This window comes from Lissotriton helveticus, chromosome 3_2 (assembly GCF_964261635.1).
Source record: "Lissotriton helveticus chromosome 3_2, aLisHel1.1, whole genome shotgun sequence".
Taxonomy (NCBI): domain Eukaryota; kingdom Metazoa; phylum Chordata; class Amphibia; order Caudata; family Salamandridae; genus Lissotriton; species Lissotriton helveticus.
The window spans coordinates 365,419,450-365,435,231 of NC_136062.1; positions in this window are offsets into that span (position 1 = coordinate 365,419,450).

Sequence of the window (15,782 nt, forward strand, 5' to 3'; positions counted from 1 at the left end):
CACGACAGGAGACGGCGCTGCCTTCCTGAACACTGCCTTTTTGGCTACATGGTGCGCATGACATATGGCCCGGGGAAGGGCCAATGACCCCTTTTCTTGCTTGGAATTGGTGAACTGCCAGAACTATAACTAGCACACGTTACCCCATAGACTTGAATTCTGTTCTATTGCCTCTTTGGTGTGTTTGGACGGCGACAAGTTGCGTGGCCGACCTTTTGGTATCTATTACTGTTTAGCACTGTTTGCACACCCTGTTCCTTTTCCCACCCCCGACCTCGGAGAATTGCCTATGTCCTCTATTTCTGTGCTGATGTCTGTGTCTGATATAAGTGGGAGGGGGAACCGGGGGTCTTGTGGTGGCGCGCGCCTGGGGGATGGCTGGCGGGTGAAGCGGGTATTTCTTGCTATGATGGCGAGTATGGCTGAGATCAGGATATGCACGTGGAATGTAAGAGGCATGCACAGGCCGTCGAGACGTTACCAAATCTATTCTTACTTATGGCGTCACAAATTCAATATAGCGTTGCTACAGGAAACACACTTAAATAAAACTGAGGTACACGCACTGCGCCGAAGATGGCGCGGGCAACTTTACGCCACGGAGTACTCCTCCTATGCTCGCGGGACACTTATATGGATACGGCCGGGCACCCCATGGGCAGTCATAGACAGACACACGGATAGATTCGGAGGGTAGATATGTGATGGCCCGAGGCAGACTCGATGGGCACCCTGTAGTATTTGCCTCTCTGTACTCCCCAAACACCGACCAGGGCGGCTTCTTTGAGAGCCTCTCCACGACATTGACGCCCTGGCATGGGCTCCCGTGGATCCTTGGAGACGACTATAATTGCGTCCTAGATGTAAACCTAGACAGGTCTACTGCACCCCCGGCCAATGCACAGGCACACGTCACCATGAAAGCCCTACTCAACTGGGCCCGGCATTGGGACCCACACGACGCATGGAGAGCACGCAACCCCACAACACGAACATATTCCTACTGGTCAGGTGCGCATGCGCTACATGTACGCATTGACAGGTACATGATCTCCACCGATCTTCTTCCACTGGTCCAAGACTCGCAATATATGGGCCGTACGCACTCAGATCATAATCCACACACACTGGTCATCGCTTGGGACGTCCCATACCCTCCTATTCCCACCTGGCGCCTCCAACCAGACCTCTTACTGGACGCGGCCTACCGCGACTCCCTAGTCACGCAGACGGCTCAATACTTTAAACTCAACACTGGTACGGCATCCTCTCCCCAAACCGAATGGGATGCTTTCAAGGTGGTGACCCGGGGACTCTGCTTGGGTGCACAGAGGCACATGCGTCGACAACTCGAACAGGACCTGACACGACTAGAGACCGAACTACTGGACCTTGAGCATGCTGGGGGGGGGACGCGGTCGCTCGGTTGACGGATGCCAAGGTGAACATGACCGCCTACTAGACCGTTTGCGTAACGTCAACTTTGCGGCACATTCCGCCCGGGTCCACAGACAGGGTGATAGACCTGGTAAACTGTTAACCTGGCTGATCGCGCGGGAAGATCGCTCGACCCCCCCCGTATCGGGAATACAGGCGGAGGGCGGTGGATTACTCTACTCCAAACGCCAAATACACAGGCGTTCACGAGTCACTATTCGGAACTATACTGTTCCCGACTGCGTGTCCCACTGCCTACAATCACTGACTATCTTTCTGCTATACAATTGCCCACCCTGATGACGGCACAGCAGAATGATCTCAGAGCACCGCTGGACTCCGACGAAATTCGTGATACCATCTTTAACCTCTCGAATGGCAAGTCTCCGGGACCGGATGGCTTGCCAGCTGAATTCTATAAGGCCACCTCGGACGTCCTAATTCCCCACCTGGTGAGGATGTACTCTGCGGCTACAGATGACTTCTCCTTGCCCCCGACACTGAATGAGGCCACTCTCGTCTCTCTACTCAAACCTGGCAGGGATAGCGGGCGGATGGGATCCTACCGCCCTTTAGCACTCCTCAACACGGACTACAAAATCCTCACCTCCGCACTTGCTCGCAGATTAGCCCCTATGGTTCCCGCGCTGGTACGTCACGACCAAAACGGGTTTGTACCGACACGACACACGTCCCACAACATCCGCCGCCTATTCCGCTTACAGGAATACGCCACACGACAGTGGCCACGGGCCGGGTGCCTGGTACTAGACCTCGAGAAGGCGTTTGACTCGGTGGAATGGCCTTACCTGCGCGCGGTCATGGACAAATTCGAGCTGGGGGACGACTATCAAACTATGGTTGGACTGTTATACCGCAGACCCACAGTCCGAGTCCGTACTGGAACGCTTCTCTCTGACCCTATTTGTGTGCGGAGAGGAACCAGGCAAGGCTGCCCCCTATCGCCCTTGTTGTTCTCCTTAGCTGTGGAACCCCTGGCTGTGAAACTCCGGTCCCAAGGGGCGGATTGGGGTATACCGATGGCGGATGGCCTGCATGTGGTGTCATTATATGCTGACGACCTCCTTTTGTATGTCAAGGACCTAAGTAATGTTCCGGCGTCCCTAACTGACATCTTCAGCACTTTCGAGGAGGTGTCGGGATTGAAGGTGAACTGGGCCAAATCAGGAGCCTACTCCTTTCACCCGCACGTTCCAGAGAGCAAGATTCGCATCGGGGGCGAGAGATTACAGTGGTACCCCATGACGTTCAGGTATCTTGGGATACACATCTACCGGGACCCTGCGAATATTTTGGAAGGGAACCTGATGTGAGCGATCGCATCCACCCGGGCACAGGTTGGGTTCTGGAAGACGCTACCGCTGAACGTTCCTAGCCGCATAGCCCTAATAAAGATGATAGTCCTACCCAGGCTACTGTACTACTTTGCGAATCTTCCATCCTATGTCCCTACTCGGGTATTTCGGGACCTTGAGGTCCTGCTGCGTGACCTGATTTGGAATAAGGGCCGGCCACGAGTTGCATTGACGAAACTCTATATGCCCACTGAAGCGGGCGGACTGGCTGTTCCTAACATGGAGCTGTATTATCTAGCGGCGCAAATGCAGTGGGTGTCAGGTTGGCTGGGTGGCAAGAACCTAGGAGACACGGGCACAGACACCGCTGTCTGGTCCCTGTTGCAGATCCACGGGCTGTTTCATCCACTGACCCGGACTCCCCGGCCACCACAACTACTACTCGCGGTGGCGCGCAGATGCTTCATCCGTTGTTTGCGTCTGACACGGGCGACAGTACCGTATGCCCCGATACTAGCACTACTGGGCACCCCGACTGCGGCGGGGACCTTGACGGCTGTAAAGCTGGACAACTGGACCACCGCATGGGTGGACACGCTGGGAGATCTATACTCTGATGGCGCCCTCCTACCCTTCGAGGATCTCGCGATAGACACATCTCTTCCGGTTGGACAGTTCCTATTACACGCATCCCTCATCCATACACTGACTACCGCCTGGGGGGACTTGTCTGGTGAACTACCCACACATCATTTCATACAATACCTTCATGTCATGAGCAATGGCACACACATAATTCATTGGATAGCACAAGCAATCCTTCTCCATACTCATCCCACAACCATGCAACTAAGGGAGAAGTGGGCGACAGATAGAGGGAGAGACTGGACGGGACAAAGAGTGGGGTATGATCCTGGATGGCCCAGTGAACAACCCCCGCAACCCTCGCTACAAAATTATACAATTTTACATACTGCATCGCGCATATCTTACCCAGGGCAAGATAAACAGATATTTTTCAGTCACTGATACTGCCTGCGGTCGTTGTTCCCTACTGGGCGCAGACCTCCTCCACATGCTCTGGCACTGTCCTGCCCTCCAGCAGTATTGGGATGGGGTGACTACGTTACTTCGACATTGCACCAAGGAACACGTACCGACAACATGGGAAGCCTGCGTACTGGGATTGTACAAACGTACACGAGTAAACAAAGTCCAGGCCCGTTACTGGGATCTTGGACTAATCACGGCCAAGAGACTGCTTACCAAGCAGTGGAAGGCTGACACACCCTCACACATCCGACACTGGAGCCTGTCGCTAGTGAACTGGGCGCAGGCGGAGAGCACTGTCCTGCGGCGAGAGGAGACAGCGGGACTCAGGAAATTTCCTATCGCACAACACTGGGATAACATCCTACACTCCTTTCAGCAGAAATGTGTAGAACAGGGGATTACGTGAAGAACTGTCTGCTGCCCCCCCCCCCTTCCCATCCCTGTAACGGTTGCTATGAGTCGCATATAATGCACCGACCACTACCTGCACGGCCACTACACCTTGCCCATCATATATCACTTACTTGACCGTTCCGCCATAGCGGGTGTCTCGCCCCTCCCATGCCTTCATCCCCGCACACAATGCTGTAGCAATGGGTCCGACCACCGCATGCCTCCCACAAAGCATTGAAACGCTGCACCCGATGAACCCTTATGGTGGTGTTCCCCACCCATGTGCGCTTGACACACGGGCAAACTGCCCTCCCCCGGTCTCCTACATGCCCACCCAATGGACCGCAACCGACACACTAGCACCACACTTCCCTCTCCGACCACGTGGCTATTTCCGCCCCCATCCACCCCTACCTATCTTTTGTACTACCTGAGTTATTGTTTTATGGTTTATTGATGTTCTGGACTTATCTCCTTTTGGACCAAGCCCTTGCAGATAGAATATTGCACTTCATAAACCATGAGACCTTCGGGACTGCCAGTTATGGCCTGGGCGTTTCACCTGAGTGCCGACACGAACATCTGTCACTCTCGCCAAGATGGGCGAGCTAAGTTGATACACACGCACCAACACACCTAGACACTGAGTGGCCTCATCCCTCGTTTCTGTAGCACCATGCCCGCTTGAAGGTCGGACTCAACTGATACCCTTCCCAGCGATGCACATGTGTCATGGTGGGCTTTGCCTAATCTGAAACCGCTGATGAGTGCCACCTTACCGCTGTAACTCTGAATTTGCAGATAAAATGAGAAAAACCCCATAGACCCATACTTTTATAACACCGAATGATTGTATGTCTGTGCAGTATGGTGACACGTTGATATACGCTGCCGAACCCCAGGGTTGTCGGCCTTAAAGCTGTGTTTCTTTACCATACCTGTTGCAATATTCATTACTCGCAGCTGGCCCGGCTGGGTTGTAAGCTGAGTGCTGTGTACTGTACATGTTGGACAATAAAGGTCTTTAAAAAAAAAAAATCAAGCCTCCATCCTCTAACATTCACAACACCAATATGATGATGATGCTCCAACAAGAAACCGATGGCCTTATGAACATTGCCGTTTCCTAAAGTATTTGCCACTCAATGGCAAAAGGAGGGTCTGAGGAAAAGTGTTCTTCTGATCGGCATCATTTGTACCGGGACGCCGTTGCTTTTTCATTGCCATCTCGTGTCAAACACTTCCACACGACCCACCTGATCGTTTCTGCTGATGCCTGAGGAAATTCTAACTGACACGACACAAACTATCTTGCACCTGCATTTCTGCCCAGGAACTGTCACACACCCAACCCTCCCCTGTTCTCTGCAGTTCACCAGAAAGCCATGAGATACTCACACCCTGAGTAAATGATTTATTTTCCATCTCCTGCTCCCTGCCTGGTAAACATCCTTGACACCGTGATCAGGTTATCTGTACAATGGTCCTGAAAGACTCAGCCTTGATCAAAGTCGAGTGAACAATGATTTGTGTACCAAGTCTGTACCAGGTCAACATCTACAAACATCGTCTGGATCTGGTTATCAACTGTAAACACTGCCCTGATTAAACAATGAACTAACAGCCAACAGACTGGGATGAAAAAGTATAAAAGGCTTGTAAGCTGCAGAGTGAAGCAGCAGCCATCACTGTTGGTTTTTCCCCTGACCGTCACCTGCCCAGCCGGACACTGTTTCTCCTCTTCTCCCTGTCTCGCCCTCCCCCCCTGCGTATTTCTGCTGTTCTGCCTTTTCCCTGTCTCCTTTATTTCCATTTTTCTGACTGATGCCCGTTGGCGCTTCCAAAAGAGCTATAGAGGAGACTGGGCTTGTATTATCTCCCTGGCCGTCACCTACTCACTCGGTCTTTGGCCTGACATTCCCTTTTTCTCTTTTCCGTCTTCCCTCTCGTCCTCTCCCTTCCCACTCCACCTCTCCCCTTTCCCTCTCTATTTGTCTCTCCTGACATTGGACTCAGTTCTTCCTCGTCTCCCTGCTATGGCTCCTTCCTCCCCTCCTTTCCTATTAATTCTCTCAACCGCGTTGTTTGTTTACTGTACCTTACTATGCTATTGTAACTGATGTAATTTGTAACGCAATGTTCCTCTGCTATAGCGCTCTGATACCTATGGGTCTCGGGTCTAGCCAGCGCTTTATAATCCTCTTGATGTACGTTCTAATGCAACGTTCCCCTGGTTATACGCTCTGAAAGCTCCGGGTCTAGATAGCGCAAAATAACCTTCGAAAAATTCTAATAGACTAAAAACTGTTTTTTCCTGAACGCTGAGACCTGAGCAACATAGCGGATAACCGGTGGAGCTGCTTGACAGCGAATGAGGAGTCGGCCCTGGTTTTCCTCTTTGACCGTCACCTACCCAGCCGGACATTGGGCATTGTTCCCCCTCGTCTCCCCGCTTTTACTCCTTCCTCCCCTCCCTCCTACGATCTATTGAAACATTGTTTATTTGTACTGTACCTTACTATGCTCTTGTTTGCTGATGTAACTTGTAACGCAATGATCCTAAATGTAAGCGCTCTGATACCCTCTTGGGTCAAGTTCGCACTATATAAAACTATATAAATAAAAATAAAATAAATAAATTCTTAACCTGGTAACTCTCTGTAGCCTATTGAGAACTAACCCGCTGGTTACAGTCATCAAGTACAGTTTACACTGATGTACTGGGAGAGGGTAATAAGAGCAGAGAATATAGGTTGTTCTGAGGGTGAATTATTTAGGCGGGGTGACATTCCCTCCATCCTACTGAAGGGAATCATGGAATGAAAGGATCAATTTACCTGCATCTGCTGTCTCTCCTTTTCTCCAATTCTCACCCGTCTCTCAGCAACATACATGCTAACTACACTAATAGGAACAGCCAAGCTCAGATTTAAGGAGGGGATAATTGACTTTAGTGGCAAAGTCAGTATGTTTCTGTTCAATGGAGAGCCTGTGAGATCTAACAAGGTCTTAACAAGTTGTTCCACCCTGCTATACTATTGAATTAATATAGAATCAGATGGTGTATAGTTACCACAGATAACATGCGATTTTCCAATTCCATACATATCTGTCCCCACATCCCGCACAGCCCTTCTACTAGCCCACTAATGTAAATCCCCTGAGCTCTACACTTAACAAAACTAATTTTTCCGCTTAACAGTTGGAGGATCGAGATTTCAGGGAACCTTTGAGAGTAATTATGGACATCCGCTGTCACTAATGTGTTGGAGAGCTGTCCTGCGATGAAAGATCACTATCCGCCATGTTCACCTGAACACTATGAGTGACAGTATCCTTGCAAGGGCCCATAGATAAGTCCCTGGGAATATTTCTGCCCAGACCAAGCTCTACTTCAACTCTGAGAGTTTCATCTGTGAGTGCCCCCACTGCTAAATTCAAATAAGAAATACTAGATACATTTTTGCAGGTACCCTTTACGGAGGAGGATCTAGTATTAGCTGGGGCTTTTTGCTTACCAATTATGAATCAGGATCAAAAATAAGGCGAAAGAGAGGGGCTCAATTTGTCCAGGCGTGGAGGGCAAAGACGGGCCCACTCTTGGCCCGGTATCTGCCTTGCAATCCCCGAGCACATCCCACAATACGAGCTCCTTGTCGCGTTCTTGGGCACTGCTTCACGTCAGGGAAGGACTGGCTAACGGAGGTTTTGGCACTGCGGAGCTGGGGGCTGATTTAGTTGATGGGGACCGGCGTGTGCTTTGTTTTTTCGTAGCACACGCAGGTCTCCATCAACTAAATTAGCCCCCACCGCAGTGATATCAGCCCCCCAGCTCAGCAGCATGCCAAAACGCCCAGTAGCCAGTCTGCCCTGTTCCCGGTCCTCCGCCACTCCTGCCGCAGAGGGTACTTGAAGTTGCAGTTCAGGGCCTCATACAACCCAGACAGGAAAATTAGTGCATCCCACACTACGAGCAACCTTGCTCTTAAGTGCTGCTTGGGAGTCTCTCCTGCCACAGGGGATACTGGAAGTTGCAGTCCAGGGCATTGCATGGCTCAAACAGGTAGATTAGTGTGTCCCGCACTCTAGGCTCTTTGTGGTGATCTTAAGCGCTGCTTGGCAGTCCCCCACCCCTTCTACCGCAGGGGATACTGAAACTTGCAGTTTTGGGTTTCACATGGCCCAAACAGAAAGATTAGCATGCTTCAGTAATTTATGCATTTTTTGTATTTAGTACTGTTTTATATAGCACCGCCTTAAAAAGAAAGGTGTTTAAAGAGCTGTAAAACAACCATGATTTCATTTAAATAGATATGCAAGATCACAACATAGTATAACATAAAGAATGTTTTTGTGCTACACTGTACTAGTTAACAGAAAAACACAAAGTATATACAACCTCTTTGGGGCTATGAGCGATTGAAATTATATTTAGCTATTTCCAGAAACATTCTAAGTGGTGAGACATACATTAAGAAAGTAAGTGACAACACATATTGACTTCTAAATGACACAAGTCATGAACTACATTGAAGTAAGTCATGTAGTCACTTTGGTAAATTGTATGTAGTAACTTTTTTGAAGGTGTGCCACCATTGCAACAGTTATCAGATCTTTATAGGATGTGTATGAAAAGGATCAACACAGTATCCCTAGGCTAAATATATTACTATGAACTTGCCAATCCTTTTTAACCTTTACTTCCATGCCGTATTTATAACACCTTGTTGGCTCCTTGTTCTCTTTTTCGCTTCTTACAATTGATGAGAATCTGCGCAGCCAAATACACACTACGAGTTTGGAAAGATGTAAGCTTGACCAGAGCTTTAGAAAAGAAAATAACCTGACCCCCAGCACCAAAAACACTAGTTCCACTAATATAAATGGTGAAAATAATCTTAGATAAAACTTAGGATAGAGGGGCGACAACAAAACTGGATTTAGGAGGTAAGACAGGTTTGTTGGTCACTTATGATAAATTCAGAATCTCCAAAACAAGTAGACCTACATCAGAAATTCTATTCTGAGCGTATCATCTGGAGAAAAGGTTCAAATAACAGATTTCAAACTCTTAGCCTACGATTCTCCCTTACCTGAAACTGCAATAATTTTATAAGCTATGCTAATTATAGAACTTACTTATTGAAAGCTTTAATGTGTAGGTGCTATTGCAGGTTACACTCAAACTCTGTGTATCATATGGAAAAATAGCAAGAACATGCAGATCAAACACACAAACACTGCACAGCCAGGGTGCTGTTCTACTAATCAATGAAATAGTGTGAATAGTGATGCCATGTTCCCTTAAAAATGCACATCAAGATTGATTTCATTTCCCAAAACACAAAAATAACAACTATCTCAATGTATAATAAAACATGTTAAAGAAGACAGGACAGATAAAGTGTACATTTTCTGACAATAGCTCATCTTCTTAAGAGGCTATGATTTGAAAATACACACGAAAATGAGAAATAAAAGATATACTACTTGTCTTACGTTTATAATTTAGATATGCCAAACACAGCACAATTCCTCATTCGCCTTTTTAGTTAAATATTTAGAAAATGTGCGGGAACAAAAATTACAAAAAGGTTTTTTATAATAGTTTTAACATTGACAACTTTAGTAACTTAACAACAAAGGCAACGAAGTTCTAATAATGTTGTTATACTCTTAAACCATGTGAGCAAAGACTGCATTTTGTGAGACTGTTACCTGTATGTACGTAGTGCTCTTGCTCAGATTTGCTAAATTTTCACTTATGCTTCCAAAATATTTATGCCTCCTTTTAACAACTTTCCCAAGAATTAATGTATGGCAATAGGTTATCGGAGCCTGAGAAGGTGGCCCAGATCTTTGACACAGAAAGGCTTAAAATGAAATAAATTAAACTGGCTAAGTAGAGGCTATATCATTGTACTTTTAGGACTATGTCTGCTGAAAAGTGAGTGCACTGATTTCTTTCAATTATTAATATACCTCACGCACTGAAGAGGGAACACCAGAGGAAATGTTCTCAATTGTCAGGAAAGTCTGAAAAAAACTGATTCTCACTTTGGGCATTAGGAAAAGTACAACCTTTGGGAAAAATAAAAGAAGGCTGAAGAGGAAATTGGTTCGATGAACATGGAATAAACAGGTGAATGATCCCCAGAATTGCAACTAAAATATTATCAAATGATTTGATGCCTCCTGTTTGCAATACTTGTCTATTTTGTTATGCTCAGTTAACTAGGAAATCTGAATTCCTAAAAGACTATTTACAATTGCTCAATAATCTGTTTAAAAACATCACTTGTCTGGCATCATGCTAAATGACTATCATATTTTAGAGCTGCCTCTTTTTAACGACATAAAATTCAATGTACTATTTGTAAAGATTGTTGTCTTTGCACAACTCATAAATATGTACCAATAATGAATCATTCTTAAAAACTAATAAACACTTTAAAATAGTTTATAACTATTTTCAATTTTTTTAACAAATGGGGTGCTCTTTATATATTACTATATATTCAACGATGTATATTCCACTGGCACTTAAAATAACAGTTTAAAAGTATAAATTAGTTCTTCAAATGATATATCGGTAGATATACATTTCACAGGGGCATGCACTCATTATCACACATGAGAACTCTGGATGGTAAGGATTAGTGAGTGCAACTCGTATAGTGTGCTCCAGGAAAATTACCTATTAAGTGCACAAATGAATATAATGCTACATGAAAAATGGCTGGAGTCACTCCATTCAGCCATGCCTACTCCAAACACAAAGAAGCAGGAACCCTTATGAATAAAAAGAGAAGTATGCACCTTAATTTAACTCTGTGGTGTTCTTTTGTTTCCTAGCATCAAGAATTAGAAATGTGATCAAAAGAAACCAGTATTTAACTGTAAAGGAGAACTGTATTTAAACATTTAATAGGAAACATACATGCTCTCCCAAAACCCGAAATGAATCTCTCGTTTTCTCCTACCTCACACAATTAAATGCAGACTACTTGTACTAGACCTAGTTTCAGAAAGGGGTGAAGATAAGAAAGGTGCACGTAAAAAGGGAAGTGCTACTCTTCTACTGAGTGTGGTGCATATTTCTAAATATCCCAATCCAATTTATACAGTCCTTTATTTTTACTTCTTTGCATTCTTATTCTTGTAGTTACTTTTACTCCCACGAGTATCACAAGTGTCAAAAGGCAAGCAATAGCAATGACGGTGTTATAATTATAAATTTCACAACAAAATATGGCATATATAAAAAATGAAACTAATTGAAATTCGGATTTACATAGGCATAAACGCCCCACGCTGGTGCTGGAAACCAGAGTTCGAGCCTCAAGGTCGTGTCCACATCCTGTGATTCTGGGCAAATCACTTAATCTGCCCGTGCCTGAATGTGTAATGTAAATACGGTGTCATGTGAAGCGCTCCAATACCTTCGGGTCGAGTTCGCGCTATATAAAATATGCAGAAAAAAATTGTTATTATTGCAAAAGCAGGAAAAAAAAGAAAAAATTCACGTCACTAGTTCACGAAAAATCGAGAGCTCACTTGAATAATTAAGATGGAAATCCCAATCTTTGCACTCGAAAAAGTGCGATTTTACCGGCTGAGAGTTAATTAAAAGAGCCATTCTAAACCTCGCCGTACGCAAGCGAATTTTATATACACATGTGCGATTAAATGGCAGGCGTGCTTCATAAAGACAGAAACTGCGTCTTGCCCCGGCCGGAGACTATAGGTATATTAGGTTGTGAAAACGGTGCAGCCGGGGACCGTTCAACGGCATCGGAGGGGGCCGGAAGGGAGCCCGGAATAAACCGTCACAAACTTCACTTGCCTGCCAACCGGCGCAGGTTGTCGCGCGCTCTGCTGCCACCTCGCGGCTGCGCGCGGGCGTCACATGTACCCGGAAGTGAAGCGGCACGACTTGCGCTCAGTGCTAGGTAGCAGGAAGGAATCCCTGGAATGCGCCGCGCGCCCGTCGCTCTCTGTCTGCGACTGAGGCGTCCGTTGAAGCAAGCGACTGCGTGGCCCTGTCCCCCAGGCCCGCCGCTGTCTGTTTACCAAACACAGCTGCTTGTTGTCTTTTGGGATTGTGTCAGAAGGAATGGAACTCAGCTCCAGCCCTGATTTTATCTCCTGCTCCGCGGTCTGTTTTTATGGTTTCGCAGCACGGCTTTCTTGTTATTCGGAGCCAAGGTACCTGTGGAGCTCCTGTGTGGGAGATAAGGGGGGAGGGGGCGGGGATGGGAGTTATTCACGGCTCTGAATACCCAAAAGTCAATGAAAGGCTATGGGTGTGGTCTATGGTATCCCCAAACATAAGTAATTTTAGTTAAGCACTCTCTACAGGCTTGGGCACTGTACCTCATAAATATGAATCATTTCTCCTTCAGCACGGGGCTGCAGTTATGTATTCCAAATATTACTAATTTTATGTACGTATGTGGTTATTCTGATTATAGATTTTAAAGCCTGCTTTTGTGTTTTTGTAACTGAGAACTTAAACTATTTCATATAGCGCTCCTGCATTATCAATAATATAGCAAGAGGCACGTGCCCGTGTACGCAGAGTCTCTGATTGCAATACTAGTATAATGGGAACCATCCTCCTTATGCTGGTATTTCAAATAAAGACAGTCTTTACTGGGTTGTAGTAGACTGTTCACACTTCGTTGACCACCACCTGCTGCAGCACTATTAACACTATGTGTGGCCCCGCACCGAGAACTAACTACCTGTTTGACTTAGTAGAAAACATGAAACAATGCTAGAAATAGCTTATTACAGAAGCAGGCGGAAATAATGGGTTTTTATAGTTGTTGTTGTTGTAATATTAGCGGAGGGAGGGAAGGGCGGAGGGAGGGAAGGGCAGCGCGAGTGTTGCAGTACGATTTTATATGTGTAAATGCCGCGCGTAGATGCATCTGGCTGTTATCGCTACACAAAATCCAAATTAAAACCAAACACGCCTTACTACCTTAAGTAGTACTATTATAAAACAAACTTTAGGTTGAAGACTTAGAAATATGACACAGCTGTGGGTATGCAACCCCTATAAATTAGATAATACTGATAATTAGTTTTCATAGATGATTTAACAAGCGGAAGAATCGGAGCACGTGCTAACTAATGGGCACGTGTTGACAAATGAGAATAGTTAGTTGTTAGATTAATTTCCTCTACTAATCACTTTTTCGTAAAGTTAAAATGGTACTTGATTTGTTTGCCAATGGTCACTAAGTGTGGCAAAGCGTTAAAGCCACTATCGGACCCGCATAGTGCAGAACCTCCTGTTGACAGCGCAGGTGCAGTGCATTCCTGCCCGGCTGATGTTGTTATTTTAGGCACTCAGCCAGTTCATGTAGCTACTAGAAACTGAAAGTGGTTCTGCCTCAAAGACCCACCCAGCTGCGGGAGAGAACACAGGAAGCCAGCACTGCAGAGGGGGCAGGGTGGGGCCGTTCCCCTGCAGCCGCAATTGAGATCCCTGGCAGGAGACTTTTGTGTGTGGTATAAACACATCAGATGAGTCAAGCAAGTGAAATTAAAGTAGCAGCTCAGGGCATGAAAAATGCGTGCCGGGGCCGGTGGCCAACGGACCGTGCATTGCTTTTTCCTGCAGATCACATGGTAGGACTGCGGCTGACAGGAGCCTCGGTTTATTAGTGACTGATCTGGCAGGTGACCCGCACCCTGTCCCCAGAGCCCGGGAGAGTTAATGATTGAAATTCTTCTGATGGAGAGATGCAATCACTCACTCCTAGCGCCTCCCAGAGCTGGCTGCAACTGCAGCCGCACAAGGGGCTTTCCAGCTTCGGAATTCTTTCAAGAGAACATCACAGAGCTCTGGCTTTCATCTGTGCACCACTTACATACAGCCCACCACCTACAGGCCAGACGGAGCAGGCGCACCACACAGAAAGTGCGATGTTCCGGCTAGGGACTGGCGAAAGGAATGCGGGTACGTCCAACGCCGGATGCCACCGGGACTTTAAGGTGCTTGCTTGTTCTTCTGTTTCAAAAACACATTACAGTATTATCGCAGAGCAGCTGCACATAAGTGCTAAAGTTCAGTAGTAATGCCAATCAAATGGTGCAAGGGCGGACTCATTTCAACAAGTAAAGCAAAACAATCCATGTGCTTTGGGCATAAGTTTTACTTGGTGTCCAAAGCTGGATCCTGTCCTGCAAGGTCCACTTGTACGAGACAACCAAGATTGCTATTAAAGGTGAAAAACCTGGGATAGGAAAGAAGCTAGATAAAAATATTATTTCAATGTATTAGGGCTGGCAGAGTTGCTTGCCTCCATTATAATGACTCACTCTCGATTTGCTAAAAGGTGAAGAGGTGACTTCTTTGGACATCCCCTGTTCTCTGCTACCCTGTCAACATGGAGCGCGTGTCCACATATCAGCTACTCTCTGATATTGTACAGAGCACAGTACCTGGACTTCTAATCTGTACTGGAATGCTCTATTACTGTTCAGCTGTGACAGCTAAAGTCCAAATAAGTGTACTGAGACCAGGTGAGAAGAGGGTATCAATTTTGCTCTAAAGAGAAGGTTGGTTCAGCACATGTTTTCCTAGCAATTGATGGTATGGCATGTTGGCGCTAGGGAAGGACAAGCAAGCCAAGCCTGTATAGACAGGACTCTTACAGCTCTTGCAGATATGCACCTGGATCTCTCCACAGTGGCGGAAGAAGTGCAGTGCACGCAGACTAACCTTGGTTGTAAAAGGGACAGAGAGACAGGATCCATAGCACTAAGGGGCATATTCACAAGGAGCTTTCGCCGAATTAACGGCACTTTAGCGCAGCCAAAGTTGTGATAAATGTACCCCACCATTCACAAGCAGGTGCTAACAGCCCACAGCACCACTTTTCCCACGATAGCAGACGAAAAAAACAACGCCACATAGGACCCCTGCAACTATCGCTAATGAGATGCAGAGTAGGCGTTCCCGTGCCAAAACCCACGACAACACCACACCTCAACATTCACAACGACCAGCCAGATCGGCGATAAGAACACAAAACACGCAATAAGGCACGTTAGCAGCAGGAAATTTACACCTGCTCTTACCTGGTGTAAAGTCGGATGGCAGCCAGCACCACAATAGCGAGCACAGCCCAGGGCATTATCGGAAGGGCAATAGATGCCATGGAGCAAGTAATTATGCATGCCGGACACCCGAGAGGACTACAATACCCACCATTACAACCCCCAGGACCCCCCCTTCCCCCGGCCCCCCCAGGTAAAGACATGCCACATCAGCAACACCTCAACATGTACCAAATAATCCGCCTGTTGTCGCACAATCACATCTGGTGACATGCACATAATGGCACAGAAATGAGCATCACACATTCACTTTGGAAGCAAACAATTAAACTTTATTGTAACAACACAGAAATCAATTGAAGACACATGGCGGCTCCCCTCAACACAATCCGTAGGTCACAGCCTGCAAGACAAAAAACATGATGAGAATGTGTGTCCTGCGCATATCAAAGGACAGGGAGAGAGAGAGAAGAAGAGAGAGACAGGAGAAGAGTGGGGGAGAGAGAG